This window comes from Gracilinanus agilis, chromosome 3, assembly GCF_016433145.1.
Source record: "Gracilinanus agilis isolate LMUSP501 chromosome 3, AgileGrace, whole genome shotgun sequence".
NCBI classification, from domain to species: domain Eukaryota; kingdom Metazoa; phylum Chordata; class Mammalia; order Didelphimorphia; family Didelphidae; genus Gracilinanus; species Gracilinanus agilis.
The window spans coordinates 252,349,132-252,375,650 of record NC_058132.1 but is presented as its reverse complement, the minus strand read 5'-3'; positions in this window follow the sequence as shown (position 1 = coordinate 252,375,650).

Sequence of the window (26,519 nt, the reverse complement as noted above, 5' to 3'; positions counted from 1 at the left end):
ATATATATATATATATATATACGAATGGGATGGATTTATTTTAAGATCGCCTGGAATGAGAGGTATGTTTGTTGGTCAAAATGAGAGTTTTTCCTCTATGTGAAGCTAATTGGCTTGTGTGGAAATTAGACATGGAATCTTGGTTTCAGTGGTAAAACACTAACAAGCTTAGGAGTAGCTGGAGTTGAAATTAAATTACAAATCAGGGAAAATAACAAAAATAAGCAAAATCGGTTCCCTATCCCCAGTGTTTTCCCGCCTAACTGTTGTTTACGTGAAAAGAGGAATTAACAGAAAGATCTTACATATCCCAGCATTAGCCACAGTGTCAGGATTGTGGAGCTTGGGCAGTCCTCATCACTCATATAATTTGTACACCTTTCACTATATCACTAATCTATCTAAAAATCTTATAACAATCTGTCAAACATTGGAACTATTTTATCCTAACAAAATCCCATCCTTGAAACCTTAAACTATGCACAGATTTTTACAGTTATGTACAAAATTTTCTGTACAAATTTACAAATATATATACCTATACACAAGCCCTCAAATCTCCAAATAGGACCCTACAATCAGAGTCCCTGTGCCCCAAATAAGCCTGGTAGGAAAAGATTTGAAAAGCAAATAAACCCAAGTGACGGCCACTTGGGGATTATGTATGTATTTTTTTCTTCTTTTTAACCTTTTATCTTCTGTGTTAAAATTGATACAAAGCATCAGTTCTAAGGCAGAAGAATGGTAAAGGCTAGGTAATTGGGCTTAAGTGACGTTCCCAGGGTCAAAGCTAGGAAGTGACTAAAGTCAAATTTGAACCCAGGTTTTCCTGACCCAGACCTAGTGCTCTATCCACTGTGCTACCTAGCTGTCCCTTCCCTTGGTAATTGTTACATGAATAATGGGACAGAGTGCAGGACAGAACCCACTGGGACTGCCCCAGGTTCCTCTATGACTTCTTCCTAGCACAAGAAAATCTGCAGCTAAGGATATAAATGGGCTTTTCTGAACTATCCTTTATGTCCTCCTCCCTAAACATAGACAGCAAAACAATGGGCAGCAAACAACAGAGTCCAGTTAGTCCTTGAGAAGGTGAGCCCAGAGAAGATAAGAGAAAGGTAGATTCTATAAGGAATTTAAAGGATTTTAGGACATTAAGAAAGGCATATCCACATGAATTGACTTTATTGATATCTAGAAATAAAGAGATGAGTAAAATATCTGGCAATAAAATAAAACCAACATCCATGTAGATGGTGAATTTATATTAAAATAATGAATTCTAACAATCTATGAATTATAGGTGGATAACCACTCATTAAGGACTCCAAAGGAGGCAGGGCAATACAAAAAAACCTCCAAGGACCTTTCCAAGCCTCCAGTGGTAGTAGGGAAGCCCAAGGTCCCAAGATTCCATCCATATTCTGAGGACATCAAGCATATCAAAAAGAGAAGGGAGGAAGTATAGTAGATTTGACTTCATTTTTATGCCCACATTCTTCTATCTAGTCCTCTTTCTAAGCTTATAGAAGTTTTGAGGTATATGGAAATTTTTCCAAAGTGTAGTGGTGAGAAATATACCATCAGAGGGGGCAGCTGGGTAGCTCAGTGGATTGAGAGTCAGGCCTAGAGACGGGAAGTCCTAGGTTCAAATCTGGCCTCAGACACTTCCCAGCTGTGTGACCCTGGGCAAGTCACTTGACCCCTATTGCCCACCCTTACCACTCTTCTACCTATGGGCCAATATACAGAAGTTAAGGGTTTAAAAAAAAAGAGATAGCTCAGCGGTACAGTGGATAGGAAAATGATCTTATAGTTGGAAAGATCTGGGTTTAAAGCCAACCTTGGAAACTAGCTCAGTGAGCCTTGGGAAAGTTACTTAACTTGCCTCAGTTTCCTCATCTGTAAAATGAGGATAATAATGTCACCCACCTTCCAGAATTGTTGTGAGGATAAAATGAAATATTTGTAAAGGATTTTGCAAATTTTTAAATGCTAGCTATCATTAGTTTCCATGATGGGCCATATCTGCTATAGATATTCATATACCTGATATAGGTCATGTACCCTGTGAGTATTTAAATAATATGTTGATTGAAATTCCCTTTGATGGAAGCCTGCATATTCTTTAGTATTTCTATATCTCCAGGTCCAAGATACTAAATTCTGCAGCTCAAAATCTAATTTATGTTTCCCTTATAACTATTTGGGGAGCTAGATGGCACAATGGATAGAGGACCTAGCCTGGAATCATAAAGACCCCTCTTCTCGAGTTCAAATCTGGCCTCAGACTTACTATGTTGCCCTAAATATGACACTTTAGTTTTGCCTCTGTTTCCTCGTCTGTAAAATGAACTGGAGAAGGAAAAGACAAACCACTCCAGAATCTGTGCCAAGAAAACCCCAAATGAGATCATGAGAGTTGAACATGACTAGAGAACAACTGAACAACAACAAATAGAACCATTTGAATCATTTGGCAAGTTAGTCTCTTCTCTTCCACGCTGGGTCCTTTTGTCCATTTATCTCTGTCTCTCTCTAGTATAGGGCTTTTTTTTTTAAACCCTTGTACTTCGGTATATTGTCTCATAGGTGGAAGATTGGTAAGGGTGGGCAATGGGGGTCAAGTGACTTGCCCAGGGTCACACAGCTGGGAAGTGGCTGAGGCCGGGTTTGAACCTAGGACCTCCTGTCTCTAGGCCTGACTCTCACTCCACTGAGCTACCCAGCTGCCCTAGGGCATTTTTTATAAAGGTTTTAGTTCCAGGTGACCACAGGCCAGGTTATTTGCTGCAGCAAGCAGCTAGCATTATCGCCCTGTTGTGGGTTGTTGGGTTTCCAGCTTCATGAATTATCTGCCTGAGAATCAGTGACTCAGCCTCCTTAATTCTGAGGACGTTTGAAGCCAAAGGCTAACACAGATGTGATTTCCTCAAAGAAGATTGTGAGTTCTCCCCCTGTCCGTGATATTTGGGCTTTTGGATGATATTTGATACCAATGTGTACTTTTAAAAGGCTATCTTGAATTTGAGAGGATTCATTTTCCTGCAAGAGAATTTAAACAGGGAAGCATTTCATCAGCTTCTCTCCCCAAGTCCTGAAGTACTTCTGAAATGTGAAGCAAAGAAGTCTCTCACTGCCCTCGAGCTCTTTCACAACATCAAAAGCTTTAATGAAAATGTTTTCCTCAAACCTCAAGCATTTCCAAATATTAAATGTGAAGAGGAAAGCTTTTTCTCTGGCCTGGAAGTGTTCTAAAGCTGCAGGGTTTTTCGGGGAGGGGTGTGAGGAGGGGGAACTAGTTTTCTTCCCTTATTATTCTGAAATAGATTTAATCTTATTCCCCAGTCCCCTCAACAGGGTAACATAAACAAACATACCTGTGTGGGGCTGGCTGCTCTCCAAGGCTATTCTCAGTGGTTCATTTGGAAGAAGGAGGAGGAGCACACGTCCACCACAAAGAAAAAGCAAGCTGTTAGCCTAGGCTGGCAAACGGCAGGGATGGACCGAGGCTGTGAGAAAGAGGGGTAAAAGTTTAATGCCAGGGCAAGAGGATGGGCAGTTCTAGAGAACTGTTATGGTGATGCCGATGATGGAAAGGGAAGTGGCTGGGCAGGTTTCATTCATAGCATTAACAGAACCCAAAGTCTTACCGGTTGATTGAGGTTTTCCCCAGGAGACCTAGTTGTAAAATTTGAAGTTGCATCCTCTCTTGGCTTCCTTTTTGTTGTGTTTCTATGTGTTTGATCAAAAGTACCAATTTGTGTATTTTCAGTGTTTGTGTGATTATTTTCCACTGTTATATGTTACTAATGAAGCATTTGGGGCACATACAATAATACTCCTTCCTTATTTTTAATTTACCTCTCACTTCATGATGCCTAACTTTTTATTGTAATTTACCCTTTCCTCTCATTTGGCTTCTTTTTTCCCCTCTGACATTAAATATTCAAGAAATTAAGACTTCAATAGGTTTATGTGATTTCATCCGAATAAGGCATTCCCTCCAAGAGTACAGATTAGAGCACAGGTGACCCTTTCATCCTTTGCAATTCTTGTCCATCTTTCTTTAAAATTTTTTACTTTAAAATTCCCAGATATCTCTCTCCCTCTTTTCTCTCCCTACACTAGAGAAGGCATCATTGGACCAAAAAAGTGCATATATATATAGATAGATAGATAGATAGATAGATAGATAGATAGATAGATAGATAGATATAAATATAGATATAGATATATCCATATATATATATATATACATACATATATGTATGTAAACTAGGTTTTTCTTATCAATTCTTTCTCTGGATGTGGACATTCACAAGTTATTCTTCAAAAATTAATTCTGTAGCTGTAAAAAATGTTCTCTCCATCTTCTTTAGAGTACTCAATAGACTGTAGGCCTTTTGGGGGATCTTTCAATATTTCATGGCTACCTGTAGAACACCTGGGCTTCATTCCTTACTTTATGATCAACCCAAGTCCTTTTCTGTTTGTATATGTCATGGATGTCTTTTTTTTTTCAAAAAACAATTTCTCATTAATACATTATTATAAATAATCTGCTGCAACCTACTTACACCTACCTACCACAGTTTTTCCATTATCATTTGAGTCTCAGCTATTTTTATTCTTCTAAGCATAATTCACAGTCATTTAGTATTAGCAAGAGAGGAATTTCTAGAACAGTGAGCAGTTTGGGATTTTTGAAAGTGTTATATAGTTAGCTACTCAAATGTGTTTAAAGCCCTTCTTCCTATTCAGTTCTGGGCTCACCTCCTTGTTTTTCTTCAGGACTTATCCAAGACATATGTATGCTTGGATGAGCTGCCCATCTACCTGCATGGCATGATCTGGGAAATATTTATTTTCAGCCACTTTGAATTATTGTAGATTTCATTGAGGAGTTGCTATTGCATTTGGTTGCTTGATACTATGAACTCAGTCATTCAGTGCCTCCCTATTACCTTTAGGATAAACTACAGACTTCCAAGCTTGGAAATTAATCCCTTTCACAATCTGGCCCCAGCCTGCCTTTCCAGACCTTTCACTTTGGTCTCCTTCATGAACTTTATATTCCACCCAAACTGGCTGACTAGTTGTTGCCAAATTCCACACTTCATCTGCCATATCTAAGCCTTTGCCCTGTCCCTGAAAGTCACTTGTTTCTCACCTTTGCCTCTTGGACTCCTGGACTTCCAAGGCTTAGCTCCTACAGGAAACCCTTCCAGAGTTCCCCAATCATTAATATTCTCCCTTTCCTTAAATTACCTTGTACTTTCCCATGTATGTGTTGTACTCCCTAACAGAATACTACTATTAATTACTACAACCCAAGTTTTAAACTGCACTAAGACTTTTGGGATACCCTATAGAAGCCATTTGAGGGCATGGATTATTTTTGGTCTTGTCTTTGTGCCTTCTCCCTCTTTTAATTTAGGAGGCACTTAATAAATGTTTGAATCTAACATCATCTAGAGAAACTCATTACCATTGAGAATTCCTTGGTTTTTTGAATCTTGCACAAGAAATCTCTGTGTTTATGCAAACATTTGTGAACAGAGTTCAGCTTGATTTTTTACCTTGCTTGGATGCTCATATTCAACAAATCTCTAAATGTATTCCTCTCTGAGAGCCTCTCTGTCATGGATATGTGTGTGTGTGTTTTATATATGTATGTCTTTCATATACATATATATACACACATACATATATTTTCAGATTACATATAGATACAATTTAAATAATTGTTTTCTGACATTTTGAGATCCATGTTCTCTCCTTCATTCCCTTCCCTTCCACCCAAGACAATAGGTAATATGATATAGTTGTACACATGCTATCATGCAATATATATTTCCATGTTCCTTGTGTTATGAAAGAAGATGCATATCACTTATACTAGACAAAAATTCATGAAGGAAATGAAGTGGAAAATGGCATACTTCAATCTGCATTCAGATTACATCAGTTCCTTCTATGGCAATGGGCAGCTATCCTCGAGCCTTGCCTTGTTGATAATAGTTAATTTATTCACAGTTGATCATCATACATTATTGCTATTATTGTGTACAGTGTTTCCAGGTTCTGCTCTCTCTGAATCACTTTATATAGGTCTTTCTAGGCTTTTTGTGATCATCCTGTTCACATTTCTTACAGCACAATATTATTTCATTATAATCATATGCAATAACTTATCCAGCTATTCCCCAGTTGATGGACATCCCTTCAGTTTCCATTTCTTTGCCACCACAAAAAGAGCAGCTGTTAATATTTTTGTACAAGCAGGTCCTTTCCCTCTACTGTAGCGGAATCTTGCTGGATCTTTACTTCTGTGTGAAAAATCTTCACTTTGAAGACGGCCCTTCAGGTTATGTTTCTGATCTTCTTGTTAGGAAAAAAAAACTTTTTTTGTGATCAACAAATAATAGAAAGCCCAGTCTAGTTGCCTCTAGGTCCTCTGTCAATTGTATATCCATTAAGATATAGCATGTCGCGTGTATAGTCAATCGCAAACTGCTTACTTTCTCAGGGAAAGGGGAGGGAAGAAAAGGAGGAAGAGAATTCAGAACTCAAATTTTTCAAAAAAATATGTTAAAAATTGTTTTTACATGAAATTAGGAAGAAATAAAATATCTGTGGAGAAAAATATTGTATAGTATAGAAAATTCTCAATTATTTCTTAGCCCTTTTGCACTCATCTATCTATTTTACACCATTACACAGGAGAAATCTTTATCAAATTGCTTGCCATTTCAGGGAGGGGGGAGAATATGGCTCAAATTTTTAAAAAATGAAGGTTAAAATTTTTTTCATGTAATTGAGGGAAAATATTATTAAAAATAAAATCCCTGATAATAGTCTGCCTCTTCCCCTCTCATATTTTTAGGAAGGATAATGTCAGTTTATATAGATTTCTTCTCATGAAGATTTTACCAAATGCCACAAAAGTGGCTCAGTACTTGCTGATTTCTTCTGAGTGGCTTTTTATTTTATTTTTTATTTTGGCAATAGTACCATCTGTTATCTTTTCTACTTGGGTAGAATGTTCCCCTCTTTAAGGTATCTTGAAATCAATCCCTGAGTGTCCTTAAGATTAAGTAATTCCAGGCTCAGATTTCTTTCAAATAAAAACAAGGAAAAATCCAAAGATATTTTAGCAGGCCATTCTGAATTCATTCCCTCATGCCCTGAGGAGACAGTGAAGAATAATGGCAAGAACAACACTGGAGGTGGAATCAGAAGACCAGAATTCAAACTCTAGCTTCTTTGGAGAAGTCTCAAAACACAGGAGGTTCCAGAGAGGGAAAGATTTGCTGAGCATCAACATCAAATAAGGCATATAGTGGGGAGATATATATTAACTAAAGCATTTGCTGCTGACATCAAATATGTCCATTGTAAACTCCAAATAGAAGGAATCTCTACTGATGCCACAACCTCTAGGTGCCTTGGTTTCCTCCTCCATCCTTTCCTGAGTTCTGGTCCTCAAAGGGGAGGCAGAACTGAGTCAGTGATATAATCATTATTATACATAAAGCCAGAGTGACTACCTAGCCAGAATAAAATCTCAAAATCAGATATTTCAAAGCATTTGGATGAATGTATTATTCTTAGTCTCAGTGTCAACTAGCAAACATTACCACTATTTTGTATCTGGTCCCAAATAGGGAATCAGGTTTCAAATTTAGAATTCCTCATTCCCAGACTTAAGCCATAACTTTATCTCTCCCTTAGCTCAATTTACTAGAACCATGCCTGTGGTGGTACGTAGAGTGCTGGATTTGGAATCACGGAAAGTTGAATTCAAATCCATCCTCAGACAATTACTGGTTGGTAAGTCTCTCTCTCAGTCTATTTCCTCAGCTATAAAATGAGGATAATAATAATAATACCTGCCTCACAGGCTTGTTATTGAAGATCAAATGTGATAAACTATATAAAGTGCTTTATAACTTCCAAGTACTATATGAATACTAGCTATTGCTAAGATATGAGATGATGAAAGGCAGGAATAATAGCAAAACCAAAAAAAAAAAGAAAAGAGAGAAATATTTTAAAGCTTGCTTAGAACAAAGTAGATTAGGCAATAATTATTTTCAGGCTGTATATGTACAGAGTTAACTTACTACCCATATGACTTCATACAAATTCCTCAAACCTCCATCAATCTCAGCTTTCTCCTCCGTAAAATGGAGATAATCATTTTAACACCTACCCCCAAGACTGTTTAAGGATCAAATTATATTCTCTATATTAAAATGCTTTGTAACTTAGAGACAATAGATTTGCATAAAAGAAGAGAATAATTCTTTTTTCCCCTACCTTTCTGTTGATAGTATGACTGGTTAAATGAAGAGGACTGAGGACAGAAAGAACAGAGAAATCCAATATCACTTAACTAGAGAATTTTTGATTCACAGGTCTCTCTGACTTTTATTTCCTGTCACAAATGAGAAGAGACAATCAGTATATTTTTCTTTGTTTCCTTTGCTTTTCACGTAAACCCTGTTTTTATAACACTTGCAGAATAATGTGATTTTGTAATAGCTAAACCCCTGGTCCTGCTTCTAAAAGTCAGTGCTTTGATAATTAAAATAAGGCTTAACATAAGTGTCTTGAGGACAGGGACTTCTACTCCTGCCTCTTTTAATTTCTTACACCACCATGTATGGTGCTCTCCGTACCCAGTTATTACTCCCTGTTGACTTACTGAAACTTCACAAGTAGGGTTCTGAAACCTATAGTAACCATATTTTCTAAACCAAAAGAATCAGGACACATGGTCTGGCAAAGGATATTTCTTTCGCAAAGCCTCATTAAAAGTGCACTTTCTTTTCCTGGAACTGGTACTGTCCTGAGAAATCTGGGACAAACTGTTCCAGAAAACAATTTGGAATTCTACTAGAAAAGTCTCTAGATGCTGTATCTCTCTTGACCCAAAATCCCACTAGTAGCCATACACCCCAAGCTTGACACAAACAGAGGGAAAGGACCCCAAATGTACAAAAAGATTTATGGCAGTGTTTTTGTGGCACTAGAAATCTCAACAAAGCGAGTGCCCTTCATTTGGGGAATAACTGAATAAAATGTGGTACATGAATAATAAAATATTATTGCACTATAAGAAACAAGAAGTAGGTAGAATTCAGGGAAACTTGGAAAGGATTATATGAGCTGTGCATGTACACCAAGGTTCTGTCCTCAGTCCACTTCTAGTCTCATCTAAAATTAGAGTAAAGACACTTTCAAATGTGATGATATTTATGGTCCTAGAGATAGAAACAATAAAACTAAATGAATTTGTTTGAGCCAAAAAATAAAATAAAATAAAATAAAATACAATTAGAGCAAAGACAGAGAAAGATGGACTGGGACTGTTGAAAGAGCACTGTCCCTGGAATCAAAGAATTTCAGTTCCATTCTCATCCCTGAGGCTTACTATCTGACCCTGAAAAAAATCATGTAACCTCCTTGAGAACCTCAGTTTTTCTTCCCTGTAAAATAAGAGGATTTGGATTTGAAGGCCTCCAAAGTTCTTTCCAGTCCTAAATCTAAAAATTGAAATAGCCTACTCTTCTAGTTCTTGTATTCTAAGATGGCATGGCATTCATCCTTTCATTTCCTTTTGACTGTCTGAGTCCAGTTAAGCCAGAGAGTTTACATGCATATCTAAAACAATCAGCAGTAACAATCTTGGTTCCTGCTATAAGAATTCTTTCCTAACAATGTTAATATTGCATCCCTGACCTGACTAAACTCTCTTCCTTTCCCAGTCTTGACCCTTTGGTGAGCTAATTCAATACTACACTATCTTCTAATCTTGAATCCTTTGTCCACTTAGAGTCCTATTAACAATCACATCTCGCCTAACTCCAGACCTAGATTATTTTGTTCTTTGACTCTTCTGCTTTACTCATGTGCTTCTTAATAGAACTAAATGAAATTACAAGACTATGCTGATTGCTTACAGTACAAATTTATGCTAGATAATTTGAATGGATTCTCTCATCAGCAAGGCAATCCTTTTCCCCAACTGATTTCCTGTCCTATTCACCTCAGTGGTGGTACCAAACTTTTCTTATCTCCTCAAGCTTCCCACTCTACACTCTCCCTGTAACCTTCTTGACTGAAGATTCATTACAGCAAAAATTGAGATATGCCAAGAACTTCCACATTTCCTTATCTCTTTATCTCATATCCCTCTAATATTACCCTCCCCCTACTCCTTCACTGAAGTCTCTGATGATGAGGTTGCCCTTCTGCTTGCTAGGGCCAGCCTTGTGTGTACTCTTGACTTCATCCCCTTCTCCCTTCTCAAGTAAATTGTCCCCACTGTCATCCTCATCTCTCTCTATCCTTTAATCTCTACCTAATTACTGATTCCTTCCTTGATGTCTACAAACACAATCATGTGTTCCCTATCCATAAAAAAGCCCTCACTAGATCCTAACATGGTCACCAGCAATCTTCCTTTATTATTCCCTAAGCCTAATAAATGCTTGTAGACTGATCTAAAAAAAAATTCATAGCTGCTCTAACAATGTAATATTAGGCCTGTTTTGTTCTTCCATGTTCCTACCAGCATTTAATTTGATAAACTTAACTCTTCTGGTTCTCAGCTAGCATACATTATCAGGACCATGTTTAGCTAGTATTGGTCCTTAGGCAACTGACACAATCTGTTGTCGGGACCATACTCTTTCCAAAACCAAGTCATTCCACCTTGGTCATAACCAGTGGAACTTTTTCCCAGTGCTACAACCCTTCAGGAATGCAGGATTACCTCCAAAGTTTGATGAGTATTAAAAGTAAGACTTTGGCAGAAAACTTATGCTTTCTAAGCCATTGTTTTTCCCACCAGAAATTATGTTTGGATTATGTATATGTTTAGGCTTAGATCTACTACGAACTTCATGCAATTGTATTGGGATTAATCTAGCATATTTAACTTTTATCTAAGGTTGTATTGATCTCCTTGACTTCTTTCTTATTTATTTTTTTCTAGATTTATCTAGTGTTAAGAGGGGAAATTTGAAGTTCACCGCTATTATTTTGTTTTCTATTTCCATCTGTATCTCATTTAGTTTTTCCTTTAATACATGTCCAATACTGATAATGCTTCATTTTTCATAGTAATCCCCCAACATAATATAGTTACCCGTTCATCCCTTCCAAATATATTCATTTTGGCAAATTAATTAATTCTTAAAAAGATGAAGACATTAAAATAGATAACCTCCAAGGACCCTTCTAATTCTAAATCTATGACCTTTATGAGCCTTGGACTCTTCATCTATAATACAAGGGGATTGGAGTATATGACCTCTAAGGTCTCTTTCTATAATCCTGGTATACTTTGACCTTTTAGAAACCTATGCTGTCCAGGATAGCAGCTAAAGGTTAACTAGCTGAGATGATAAGAAGAATGTAGCCACAGGGCTTCCAGATGTATTTGGATTTGGAAGGCTAGGGATAGGTAGCTTTGAATGAATGAGCTGATTGAAATAGTTGGGGCATGAAGTTTACTGCTTTTTTTTTATCCTATTATGTATGTGTATGTGTGTGTGTGTGTGTATGTATGTAATATTATGTTGAGGATACTTGCTATCTTATAGGATATTTGTACTTGTTAGAAATGAAATATGCCTTTTTCTTTCCTTCCTTTCCTTTGATTTTCTTCCCTTCTTATCTTAGAAAGATGTGAGATTTTGAATCCTCAGACTCGGCTTTGTGACTACAGGCAAGTCACGTACTTTCTTCATCTATAAAATAGGAGAGATAACACTTATACTGCCTACCTCATAAGGTTGTAGTTTGTGGTAAAAAAAATTTTTTTTTCTTAAATCATAAAGCATTGGACCTGGAGTCAGAATAACCTGAGTTCAGATTCTGCCTCCCACATTTACTAGCTTGGGTAAGTCACTTCATCTTTCTCCACTTTGGTTTCCTCATCAGCAAAATGGGATGATAAATAGCACTTACCTTCCAGAACTGTTGTGAGGACCAGTTGAAACAAAATATTTGTACTTTGTAAATCTTAAAGTACTATAAAATTCTTTGTTGTTTGTTCTTGTTAAGTAGAATCCACCTCTTTGTGATCTCATTTGACGTTCTCTTGACAACAATATAGAAGTGGTTTGCCACTTCCTTCTCCAGATCATTTTACAGATTAGGAAACAGAGGCGAATGGGGGAATATAATTCAGGCTGCTTGATTATGTCTGTCAAGGTATCTAGTAGGTGCTAATTTTGCTACTCATAATGTTATGTTGTTCCTGCCATTTCCTTATAAAGCCTATATCAAACAATAAGTCAAAACTTCTTTAGGATGATCTTTCTGTAATTATTGCTAGCAATGGCTTGGTCCTGACTCTTAGAGTCTACTAGGTGTCCCAGTGAATAGAGCACCATGGCTGGAGTCAGGGAAAATTGAATTCAAATCTAGCCTCAGATATTAATTAGCTCTGTGACCCTGCACAAGTCATTTAACTTCTGTTTGCCTCAGTTTCCTAATTTACAAAATGTAGATAATAAGAATACCTACTTTTCATTCATTCAATAAACATTTAATAAACACCTACTATGTGCCAAGCACTGTGCTAAGTCCTGGAGATGCAGAAAGAAGCAAAAGATAGTCCCTAAGTTCAAGGAGCTTACAGTCTTCCAGGGTTGTTATGAGGATCAAAAGAGAAAGTATTTGTAAAGACCTCACTACAGTGCATGGCACATAGCAGGTGTTTAATAATTGTTTATTCCGTTTCCCCTTCCCCTATGAATTTCACAAACCCTTCATTTCTATTAGCAGATCCACATCACTTAATAATTTATTCAATACTTCTTTGTCAAAATATTATTAAAATCATTTGGCTTCATTCATTTTGTTGCATTCATATTCATGTGGTTATTGCCTTTTGGTTCTACCCTTGGATCCTTGATATTTCAGATTTTTTAAGTCTTTAACCTATTTATTATGTGGTCTAAGAGCATCTATCAGTCCTTTTGCTTTTTTTTACATATTTGTTTTTTATCGCTGCCTTGGGGTAATGGTTCTGTCATTTTGTGAATATTTTATTCTTTTTGTTTGGATACTTTCTAGATCTGTTCACAATACAGTTTGATATAAATATGTGTATATACATTTATATAAGTATATTTGCATTTTTTCTGGAAAAGTAACAAAAAGATAAACTACTTATGACCAAGTATATGTGAAAGCACTTTAAAAAGTAGATATTGACAATAACTCGATTTCTCCTGGGGAAAAGGTAAGGAGTCAGACAGGAGGAAATGGAAATGCACTTGATTTATTTTTAAATTCTTGAAGATAATCACTGAAAAAAAAACCCATAGTGTTCCTATAGTTTTAAATCTCTCAAAAATGGAAAGTATTACTAACTCATTATTCTGATACTTTCTTATGGTGTGGAATTGACCTTAGATCCTTGTAGACTATAGCATGAAAGCATCAGCTCTGCCAGGTCCTGTGAAGCTGGTCAATAGACTGTGGACTTCAGTTTTAGGTTAGACAACGGACTCTGTGTCTATCATTTGAGGACCCACCCAGCTAAGTTCCAAGAGGCCCATTACCAAAAGGCAAGCCATGTATTTCTTTGGTGACATGAATTTTTTAGCCAAAGCAACTCAAGAAGGCATGTAGGAATTGACATGTGTATCATGGAAGGAATAGCCATTTCAATGAAATCACAATTTTCTTTTGAAGTAACAATGAAAAATATGTTTAAAAAGTCTAATATGTCTAATCTGCTAGTGCTGAAGATGCAGTATTATAGTAAGATGGTAAATGAAGAAAAAAAGCAGCAAAACAAAGCAGAAGTAAAGGAAGAAATAGTATGATTCAATATGAATTAATACGCTGCATTGGGCTATGCTATAGACTATAATGTTCTGCTATATTATTGTAACATATTATATGTCATGTCATTTATTAGATGAAGATGATAATCACATGTTCTCTACATGATTGGTTGATTGATATCCACTAAGTCAGATTCCTAGTTAGACAACCTTTCTGCACAGTGGATCAGGCCAATTCCCACTACAATGAGCCACTGAAATCTCAGAAACATGATTTATGGAAAGCGGGAGCATAAAACTACTCAGAATTGAGGTTGTCCTGTTTGATGTCCCTAGGAGGTAGGATCTGGAAAGAACTTGAAGGGCAATGTGGAATTTAGTAGGTAGTAATTACTGTTTCTCTTAAGATACTCCAAAAAAGGGCAGATATTTCACAAATGTGAATGTATAGGAGTAGAGAAGAAAAGGTTTCCTCCTCTTTCAGATGAGGTTCATCACTGAGCATCCAGCCACACACTTCTGCTATTTTGCACCATATAATCTCAAGATATCACCAGCAAAGATAACTGAAGTTTACGTTCCCTATTATGACCTATTAGTCTTAACTCTCCTCCTGATCTGAGACACTCTCTCCTTCCTCCCTTCTTCCTTCTTATCTTTATACCCTCCTGTCCTCCCTCTCCCCTTCCTTCCTTTCTCCCTCATTCTCTTCTCTCTTCCTTCCTCCTTTTCTTTCTCTTTCTCACTTTTCCCCCTTTTTCTTCCTTCTCTCCTTCCTTCCTCCCACTTTCCCTTCTCCTTCCCTTCCTTTTTTCTGTTCCTTCCTTTCTTTCTTTCCTTTCTTTCTTTCCTTCCTTCCTTCTGTTTCCTTCCTTCTTTTCTCCCTTTCCTCTTTCTTTCTTACTTTCTTTCTCTCTTTCTCCTACAAAGTTGTGACTCCAAGGTCCCCAAAAGTTCAGATTAAACAATTTTAAACCTTTTGTTAATATAAATGATAGTTACTGTGACTTGTCTCTCTTAGGGAGAGAGGGGTCATTGAGGGAGCTGGTAAAATGTATATAGTATATAGACTCTGTATTAAGCATACCTCCTATTTGAGACCAGACAGATCCTTTTAAGAATAACAAAAAACTTGAAAGATTATATAAGTGGCATCCATGGGAAGGAAAAGCTATACCTTTTCAGACAGTTAGGAAGACTTATCTTGATAAGTTCAAATCTGGCCTCAGATACTTCCTAGCTAGGTGGCCCTAGGCAAGTTGCTTAACCTTGTTGGTCTCAGTTTCCTCATCTATAAAATGGGCTAGAGCCACCCCTGATAAAACAAGTGGGATCACAAAGAGTTGGATGTGGATGAAAAGCAACCAGAGAACAACAACAAATATGGTAGAGGCTCCAGTAATTGTCACTGGCTCTTTGATTGAGCCTTTATCCCAAATGACCCTGAAAACCTCCCAAAATTTCTTCTGGCCAATTTGTTTGACAGCTTATATTTCCCCTCTAATTAATTATAGTCATAATAACTTTGCATCTACTTAAGTGGCATTTTTTGGTTGTCAAGCCATTATTGCATTTGCTCTTCAAAACAGATCAGGGAAGCAGCAAAGATATTATCCCCATTTTATCCATGAGAGAACTGAGGTCTAGAATAGTTAAGTGACCTGCCCAATATGAATAAGATGTGGTAGGGCCTGGGGATACACGTCATCTGATTTCTAGCCTCAGTTCCTTGAGAGAATTAGCTCTACCTAAGAAATGAAAACAGTCATGTGGCAAAGCCAGGCCTGACCTAGACAAATTCCCATTTCCATGTAGATTCACTATCACATCATAGATCCTAGACTTATAAACTAGAAGGGGCCAAGAGGTCCACAAGCACTGAATTCTTATTTTAGAGATGAGGAAGCTGAAACCCATAGAAGTCATGTAACTTGCCCAAGGTCACCCAGTAATCAGTGCCATAAGTAAATGACAGAACTGGGATCCAAACCCAGATCCTTTGACTCCAATGGAATAATAGCTAGCATTTGTAAAGTACTTTAGATTCTGCAAAGTGCTTTACAATATTATCTCATCTCATCCACTCAATAATCCCAGGAATTGGTACTATTATCACCCCAATTTCACATATGGGGAAACTGAGTCCTAGAAGTTAAGTGACTTATCCTATGATTAAGTGTTTGAGGTTGGATTTGAACCCAGGTCTTCCTTACTCCAGGTCCACTGCTCTATCCACTGCATCACCTACCTATTGCGGTCTGCATTTATGTCTTCCCAAACATCCTCCACCAAAAATCTATCCAATGTACTGGAAGCCTTCCTCTTGATCTTCTTACATTTCAAGGGTACTGGTGCAAGATTCAAGGGAATTGTTATCCTTCCTTCTTATCACATAGTTGACCCACCTCCTTCTGTTGTCTTGGTGATATCTTACTTGAAAACACGTACTTCTTGCATGTTTGGTAGAGTCTGAACATCTCAATACCAGAATTCTGAGTATGGAGCCATATTGACTGCAGCCCCCTCTTTTCTTCCCCATAAAATGATGAAAAATTATTTTCTCTTGGACAGAATAATTTAACTTTTCGTGTATGGTTATATCTTTAAAGGACTGAATCAGTTAATTTTGTGACACGCATAACTCATGAAACTACAGCTTCGTTCTTCAAAATTATCTTGGCAAATGTTTTTGTCTTTTGTAAGTCACTCTTCCTCTTTCTTTCTCCCAGGCTATGCCTACACAATGCCAGACATCTGGATGAAAAGTGACAAGTTCATCCCTAAATCCAGATGTTCTATGTATACAACACAAGACATCTGGTTCATTAAAATCATCTGGGTTTTTCACTGAATTTTTCACTTTTCTGCTTCATGTTTAGGGTTATTTAGACACAGCTTTTGGACATTTATCTCTCTATGCTTCTCCCTCCATCTATTTTGAAAATATTATAGAATGGAACTGAAAAGGGAGCAAGTGGTTTACCAGTAAAAACTGGTAAATAAAGGGTCTCTTTTAAATTTCAAAAAATAGCATCTGTACTTCTATCACAGTTTTCATGAAGTATTTATTTACCAATTAGTCAGCACTGTGAACTGGTTGATTTAATGATCTCTCATATGATTTATGCATAACTTTTATTAATTGTACCAGTGAAGATGAAGGGAAGGTATAAATTAATGGAGAAAGTGCCTTACTTGTCACTCCTTTAAGGAAATATGTGCAATTCCCTTTCCCTAGCTTTGTCTCACTCCCTTCCCACCCCCCTCACCTTTAAGTGTTTCTTGGGTTTTAGAAATATTTACTTAAGCACCCTCCAAATAGTAGGCTGTCTTTCTGTTATTGCCCCCTTCAATTACTAGAGAGGAACTAGGTTTTGATGTTAGGCTTTCACACTTGTTAACACAGTGTTAACAAGACCTTTTATTGATCTGTAACTTGACTCTTCATAGTTCCGGTATTTCAAAGGGAGAAACCAATAGGTCTAAGCAAAAAGACAACTTCCAGCATCATGGTCAGAAGAGCAGAGCCTCTGAGGCAGACAGAGGTCTTCTGATTTTCCTCTCATGATGTCACCCCACAGGTGGGAGGAAAGAATGAAAATAAATCACAGGAGACACCTCAGAAGCCTAAGAAGTTTTTTACTATAAAATATGAGCTTCTAGAAGATTAGTACCTTTATTTTCCCATGCTTGCTATAAGACCTAATACAATATTATACACATGAGAATCACTCACTATATGTTCCCCAAAGTCTGAAAACCTGTGACCATTTCCCTGATCTACAAAATACTTCCTAGCTATATAAGTCATTATTTCTGGTGATTCCTCCAATGCTTAGCAGCAGCAGCAGCACTTTAAAGAAGGCTTTCCAAAGTCACTTTTTTTGACTTAATCATCTCTTAATCTTTGTTGAGGAAGAACTTCCAATTTCTGTAACTATGTAGTATCTAAATGTTCAACATGATAGAAAAGAAAAAGCAATGCACTATCCTTTTTAAAAAAATCCTTACCTTCTGTCTTTGAGTCAATACTGTGTAGTAGTTCCAAGGAAGAAGAGCTGTAAGGATCATAAAGCTAGAAAGTATATGAGGTCAAGTTTGAACCCAGAACCTTCCATCTCTGGCTTTGGCTCTCAGTACCCAGAGCCACCTCACTGCCCTACATGATTCTTTAGAATGTGCTCCTTCTTCACAAAACCAAGTGGAAAGAACACCCGGTCAGGAGCTGGAGAACCAGTAGAATGTAAACCCTTTGAGGGTAGAAATTGTTTCTTCTTTGTCTTGGTTAGCTTCAGCAACTAGCATGATCACATACATATGCCTATAATAAACATTCAGTTCAATTTAATTGAAGTTTGAGTCCTGAATCGCTTGTGATATGAGACCTTTAGTGGGCTATTTCTCCCTTTTATGCCAATGGCTTTCAGCCCCTATTTAAATCAGATCATTCAAAGCATGCTATATTGATGGCTTTCCCACAAGTGGACCCAAGTTCCTTTGGCACTACATTCGAGTTGGCCCACTAGAGTCAGAGGTATATTCTGTGGTAGTAAAACAGAGCAAAACACTAGTAAAATGGAGCCAGCAACCTGGCCCTCCTTAGCACCATGTGAGGACAAAGGAGACTGCTAAAGGAAGTCACCCAACTGTGCCAACTGGGTCTACCCCATATTTGTGCCATCTAATCTCCACTGGGGACCTCAAGATCTTGCTATGTGGAGGTTCAATGAAGGAACTGGGGATATTTAGCCTGGAGAAAAAAACAATGGCTTTGGAGGAATATAATAATCATCACATATTTGAGTAGCTGTCTTGTAGAGCAAGTATTCGATTTATTCTGCCTGGTCTCAGGGGGCAATATTGGGAGTGATTGGGCTAAAGTTTCAAAGAGGCAAATTTAGGCTAGAAGTAAAAAAAATTCTAATGAGAGATTTTTAAAGGCAAACTGGACTGAAAGGCTCCCTTTCCCTAGAGACCTTTATGTGAAGACTTGACCACGACTTCTTGGGAATTTTCTCCCCCCCCCCCAACTTTTGCTTCTGAGAGTAATTCTTCCCATCTCATCCAGGCTAAAAGTACAATAACTACTCTGGAGCCTGACCCTAATAATGATCAAGCCTGAGAGCTCTGACCCATTATTTCTGATGTGGGATGGGTCATACCTCCTTAGCTAACCTGGTACTTCCTTTCTCCTGAGGGCTGAGTTTTAGCCTACTGTAGCTCAGAACTCCTAAACTCAAGTAATCCACCAGCCCCAAACTCCCCAGCAGCAGGGATTCCAGGTTTCCCACCATGCCTAGTTTGTTGTGTATGTTATGGAAGAGATTATGCTGTAAGCATGGGTTGGATTAAATGAAGTCACTTGCATTTTATTCTGTGAGCATTCCATTCATGTAGCCAAAGGAATGAGAAATAAATCAAGAGAATGAGGCTATCTAATTCTTTTGTGTATGAGAATCTCCCAAATTAAAACAGGGGTAGTTAGATGGCATAATAGATAGAGTATCAGGCCTAGGGTCAGGAAGATTCATTTTCCTGAATTCAAATCTGGCCTCAGACATTTACTAGCTGTGTGACCCTGGGCAAGTCACTTAACCCTGTTAGCCTCAGTTTCCTCATCTGTAAATTGAGCTGGAGAAGGAAAAAGCAAACCACTCTAGTATCTTTGCCAAGAAAACCCTAAAGTTACCAAGAGTCAGACACTGAAAAACAACAGAATAGCCACAGCAGCAAAAATTAAAACAGACCCCAATAATTGGACAAGCTCCTATCTACAGAATAAAGACATTAATATTTTTGTCATCAAACTAATTATAAGCAAAGTAGTATTTTATACTAGATTAATTATTCCAAATAATTATTCTGGTTCATCCTTCACACAGCTGCCAAAATCTTTCTAAAGATAATAATGTCCAGGCCATTCCTCCATTCAAAAAGTTTAAAGGTTTCCTTATTGTTTCTAAAATAAAACACAAAATAAAATGAAATAAAACACAAACTCCTTAATTCAGCATTTCAGTCTTTCCTGTCCATCTCCAGGCATTTCACTGGCATCCCCTTCGCACTCTGCATTCCAGCCAGCAGCTTTCTTGACATCTCCCAAACAGAATTCCGCCTTCTGCCTTTGCACACCCAGCCTGTCCCCCATTCTGAAATACCTCCTCCTTTAGGGAGTTTTTCCAGATCCCTCTAGTCCCTGATTCACTTTCCTTAAATTGTCATGTATAGATTTTATCTATTTACATGATATATTCCCCTACTCTAACCCAGTGTAATGTAAACCCCTTGAGGGCAGGGATTATTTGTCATCTTCAGCTTTGTGAAGTTGACAGAAACTGGCCTGGATCAGGTTGGAATGGATTGGATTAAATTGACTAGTCATTTCTCTGATTATAGACTGGGCCTTTACCAATGTGATTTATGTGTTTTACTTGGAGATACTGCACACTGAGACAGTGTTTTCACACAGAGATTTTTCTGATTATCTTTTTGTGTGCATCGGTTCACCACATGGTCTCTTAATTTAGAAAATATTCAGCAATTACATGTGGAGTTGATATTTTACATAAAAGCAAAGATGGTCCCTGTTATGTATATTACTAGGAAGAAAAAAAATCTTTTTCTTTCTTTCTTTTTTCCTTTTGGACACAGGAAAAAAAACAGCTCATTATTTTTGAGTTTCTATAAAACAAAAAATTCTTATTTAAAAGCAGAGCTGCTCCTGGACACTGGGTGAACTTTGGCAATTTAGACTTCATTTGTTCTAATATGGCGTATTCAAAGACATTACAAGTTTTCCCTTGCACTTGAAGAGTTCAGTTTTTTGATGGATTTAAAACATAAAGATTCCCTCCTGGGTTGACTTCCCCTGAAAAATTTTAATTCATAGGATCTTATCTATCTTTTCTCTGAAAGTTTTAAAATCTGCTCTCCCCAAATCTAGCAGCATGGGGCCTTAGAGTTCAAACTGAAAGAGTTCTCAGAGGTCCTTTAGCCTAACCCCCTTATTTTAGAGATGGGGAAACTAGAAGCCTAGAAACTAAAAGTCTAGAATTTTCTCAAAGATGTCTTGGTGTTAAAATGTCAGACCTCCACAATTTAATTGGAGTTATGTTCCTGTTCTCTTCTTCCAGAGACTAACACAATATGATAATTTGTTGTCTAAGAACTTATATGAATTTTATTTAACAACATTCAGCTAAAAGCTTTGGGACCTAATTATGGGGGGAAAATACAGCACATTGGTCTGGTATCTTGTCAAGCCTCCCCAGTGCCAAGAAAGCAGGAGTTTCAGAATTTGTAATTCATGGAAAGCAAAAATAATTCCTCAACTGGGCCTTTGTATCCAAAGAAATCAGTTCATCTTATTTTGAGCAACAAGAATTAGCTAGGTTTTTCGGGCCCCAGTTCTGGAATATACACTTGTTTTTAGTAATGCTTTGTTATAATCATACCAACCCAAGAGAAGGCTTTAAAAGGCAGACTTTCAGACACAGAATTCATCAAGTTCATGGCCTACAAAGCCAAATCAAAATTTGCTGCACATGTGTCCCATTGAGCTGCATCCTCTAATTAATGTTCCCTATCTTAACCACTTTATGAGGCTTCTTCCCACTCTAAATCCTCTGATCCCCAAATTATAGACGAAGAAATCAAGTTTCATAAAGACAGACAGCTTGGGGCAAAGGATAGAAGTCTCGTTCTGGCGTCAGTATAACCCAGGTTCAAAACTTGCCATCTCATCCTCCCTGTCACTGTCATTCTGGGTAAATCATTTAACCTCTCACTCCCCTATGGAAACTCACTAAGACTTCAAATGGTAGAAGTTGCTCATCTGCATTAATGGCAGGAATTTCCTCACCAGGACTTCCTTGTACCCATAGATATTTTTTTTTTAATTATCTTCACCTTGGTAGAGTTTTACAGCAAATGTCAGAATCAGGATTCAAATACAGGTCCAGTATTCTTTCTACAATTTATCTTTTCTCCATATCAATGGAATAATAGATTCACAAACTGAAATTGTCAGAGACTTATTTTTATCTATGATAGTTTTTCTAGTTAGGGAATAATCAGGTTTTCTGTAGATTTCTAAAACTTTACAGGCTTATCAAGGTTGACATACCATTTCTTTGCCTGATAGGCTTTTTCAATACAAATGGTAATTCTCTTCCATTTTTAGCTAAGTTTGAATAAAATTTCTCATTGCATGAAGAGGGAAGCTGGTCATTGTTTGACCTGTTCCCCAGGTGGTTCTGTGGAAAGAGTTCTCTAGATTTGGAGTGAGAGGACCCTGGGTTCAAAGAATGGCTCTCTCACTCACTTGTGTGGGCAGGTCATTAAATCTCATTAAAATTAAATTAGGCTTCACTTTATCTGTAAAATAAGGGAGTTAGACTAGAGTTCCTTCTAGCTATAAATCTAGGGCCTTGTGGTTCTAAATTTGGGAAAAGCAAATTTCAAAGCTTTCAGAGGAAAGATAGATTAAAAACCTATGAACTAAAATTCTTTAGAGGAAGGTCAACCCAGGAGGAATGTTAAGCTCTCAAAAAAAAAAAAAAAAAAGATTGTGTGAAAATACAAAGAGAATCAATTATGTGATGAAGAAAAGAGGAAGCTGCCTAAATATGAAGGGAACTGTAGTCCAACTTAGATTTTATTTGAGTGTGTGTCTAACAGAGAAACAAGGGCAAATAAAGGATGATTAATATAAGAGTGTGTCATGGTCCTATAAAAGTAGTTTTGGGGGTACTGAGGCTCAGAATGAGCTGAGACTGGTCAAGATGAACGAGGCACCCCTATAATTCATGATAAGAAAGGTTTTTGAAAGTTATATTGGCAAAAAAAGAAGAGGATCAAAGAAACTACAAAACAGCTGCGTGTGGGTGAATGAAATAATGATAACATACAATGGAGAAAGAGGACAGAATTATGCAGATTTAATTTTTTTTGTATTGAAAAGAACAAAAATGGCTAATAGTATGTTGAAGCCAAAGAGAAATAGAAGATAGTAAGAATGTCCTCTTTTAACCCATTGCCAGGTCCAGATAGCATCCCAAAATATTGAAATAACTGGAAAATATGATTATTGGTCATTATCAGGACTCTCTGGAAGATTGAGGGAAACAGGAGAAATGCTGCAGGATTAGAGAAGGGCAAATGTCACTATTTTTGTAAGAAAGGAAGAAATTAAATTCTGCAAATGATAGATTAGTTAGCTTGACTTTACTCTAATAAAATTCTAAAACATTATGACAATCAATGGTAAATAAGCATCTACAGGGAAGCAATGATCAGAAAAATGCAAGATGGCTTCATTACGAATAGGTCATGATATCCTAATCTCATTTCCTTTTCTTAGTGGGCTAACTAAGCTAATAGTTTAAGGCAGTGATGGGCAAACTTTTTAAAGAGGGGGCCAAAGGAAAGGAAACGCTCATCTGTCAGTCTGTTTCTGAGGCAACTCTTTTGAAGTTTCATTGTATTGTATCCTACTCATTGTATTTGTCAGATTTAGGAATAATGTCAGGAGGCCAGATAGAACATTTCAGGGGACCATATCTGGCCCATCACTGGTTTAAGGAAATATTACAAATGTGTTTTACTAAATTGTTATCCAACAAACATTTGGCCAGGTCTCTCATGCTATTCTTGTGAATGAGATGAAGAGATATAAGCTAAACTAATGTTTTCCAAACTTTTTGGTCCCAGGATCTCTGTATACTCTTAAATAATATTGGAAAGTCCTAAGATACTTTTTGCATATGTTAAACTATCAATCAACATTTACCATATTGGAAATTAAAATGGATAAATTTTAAAATATTTAATTCACTTAAAATAATAAGTCCATTATGACATATTAGCATAAATGGCATATTTTTATGATTTATACATTGTCCTAAAAATTGGAGATAAGAGTAGCATTGGTATACATATTTTTGCAAATTTCTTAAATGTCTGGCCTAATAGAAGACAGCTGGATTCTCATATCTGCTTCTGTATTCAATCTGTTGCTATATGTTATTTTGGTTAAAATATATGAAGAAAATTCAGGCTCATATAGATATGTACTTGGAAATGGGGAATATTTAATAGGTGGATAAAATCATAATGAAAATCATTTTGACCTTACAGACCCCTGAAGGTGACTTAGGGACACTTAGAGATCTTTGAACCATACTTTGTAAAACACTAGGCTGACTTTATTAGTACAATTAGGTGTTTTTGGAATGAATTGAGTGGCCAGACTTAAAGAGTAGCCATTAATGGTTCCATAGGAACTTAGAAAGCATTTTCTCCTGAAGTGCCCAGGTGTTCCAGTCTCCACAATCTTCCAGAGAGCATTGATGGTGACTCAATTATCACCTATTCCAATTCTTTCAGTACTTTGGAATGTAAGCTATCTAGAGCTGGTGTCAGTCTCAATGAGGACATCTGAATAAACTCTTACTATCTTCAACTTCTCCAGACTTTCAACTCCCTTTTAGCCATTTTTGTTGTTCTTTTTATGATCCAAAGCAAAATAAAATTTGTGTAGTTCTATCTTCTTTCTCTGTTTCCTCCCACCATATATAGCTGTCTTATTCCTTCCTGTGTGGTTGACCATTTATATCAATGATCTGAATTGTGGTGAAAGTAGAATGATTCTCAAGTTTGCAGATGACTTGAAGTTTGGAGGGAGAGCTAAAAAGCTGAAAAATAGATTCCAAAAAACATAGAGAGACTTCAACTCGTTAGAATGTTGGACTGAATATAACAAAATGAAAACTAATCAAGGACAGATAGATGGTTCAGTGGATAGAGAGCCAGACCTGGATACAAATATGGCCTCAGACAATTTCTGGCTGTATGACCATGGACAAGACACTTAACCCCACTCGCCTAGTCTTTACCACTCTTCTGCCTCAGAACCGATACTTAGTATTGATTCTAAGACAAAGGGTAAAGAGTTAGAAAGGAAAACTTAATTGGGATAAATGTAAAATCTTAAAACTAGGTCCAGAAAATCAACTTCACAAGTAAAAAGGTCAGGAAAATGTAGCTAGACAGTAGTTCAAAATTTAAAGGGGATTTCTTATTATTTATTGCAAACCCACTATGAAATAAGAGTGGGATGGATATTTCATTCCAGGGAATTAGATGGTAGAGTGCATTAAGAAAGGCAAAGCCTCAAGACTAGCAAGGTCTCCTCAGACCACATCTGGAGGGCTATGTTCCATTCTCCAAAATATATCTTAGAAAGAACTTGGACAATCTATATGACTTCGAGAGAACAACCAAGATAATAAAGGACCTCAAGCTTATATTATATAGATTTCTCTTGAGAGGATTCGAAATATTTAGCCTAGAAAAGAGAAGACTTGGGAAGAGTGGGACATGATGGTTTCTTTGAGTATTAGAAGGACCATCCCATGGAAGATGGATTAGACTCATGTGTGACTCAAGGAGGCTAAACTAGAAACAATGGCTGGGAGGTGCAGAGAGGTCTAATTAGACTTCACATATGGAAAAACTTCCACACAATTGTTATTGATATTCAGTCATGTCCAACTCATGTGACCCCCTCCTCATAATTAGAACTCCCCCAACGTGGAATGGGCTGCTTTGTTGTTACCTTTTTTACCTCCTCATGAGAGAAACTATAAAAGGAAGTTCTTTTTCAGGTATAAATTTATCTAGATAGCCTCTGAGGTTTCTTCCAACTGAGATTTTGTGTTTCTGTGATGTACTGCTTTCCTCTACACCTACCTTTAGGTTCAGGAACACCTAACTGTCTGATGTAAATGTGTATAATGTAAATCATTGTTCAATGGTGAAGGGAGGGACTGGAGGGAGGAAAATAATATGAGAAGAGAAAAGAAAGATTGAGAGGGAGGGAAGAAGGGAGGAAGAGGGACAGAGACAAAGACAGAGACAGAGATAGAGACAGACAGACTCTTCTATCTGCAAGTCCCAGAGGATACATTCCTCAGCCCTTTTTCCTCTTGTCACCAAAAGGAGAGGACCAAATCTGTTAAAGGGATAGGTCTTGCGTGACAAACACTGTTGTGTTTTTTTTTTCCTTTCTTTCTCTAAGCTCTCACTTTTCCTCCCCGAGGGGCAGGGTTCCTTGCTAACAAAGTCAAGCTGAATTTGGAAGGGAAAGAAAAGAAGAGAGCTCTATCCTCTTTGAAACATGAGGATGGGGTATATTATACTTTGATAACAAATTTGGAATCCCACTAATAAAGAGTCGCTGACCAAAGTGTTTGGCAAGGCTTCTGTCCTTGAGTAACTCTAGGGTGCTGTTGTGAACAGTACTTTTGCTAGAATCTACAGCTATGCAGTGTCACTGATTTGGGGCTTTGAGATGAAATCTCTGAAGTCAATTGACTTGAGAGAATGTGTCCTAATTGAGGGAAACCATTGATGTGCACTTAAAATGAAGAGACCCATCTGATAGAAAACTAGATATTTTCTGACTTTAAATCTCCCTCCTCATCAGAATGCCAGCTCAATTTTCAGCATTTACAAGGTACACATAATCAAACTGGGCTTTTGGAAACTTTGTTCTAGGTTTTTCCATCTCCTGCCCTCCTTACTTTACTATTTATTTGTTTTATTTTGTTTGTAACTTGAGGCATTGGGAAATTCCTTTTTTCTGGAAAAAAAAACGATTGTAGCAATTAATTTGGGTCTCTCTTTGCTGTCCTTTGTATA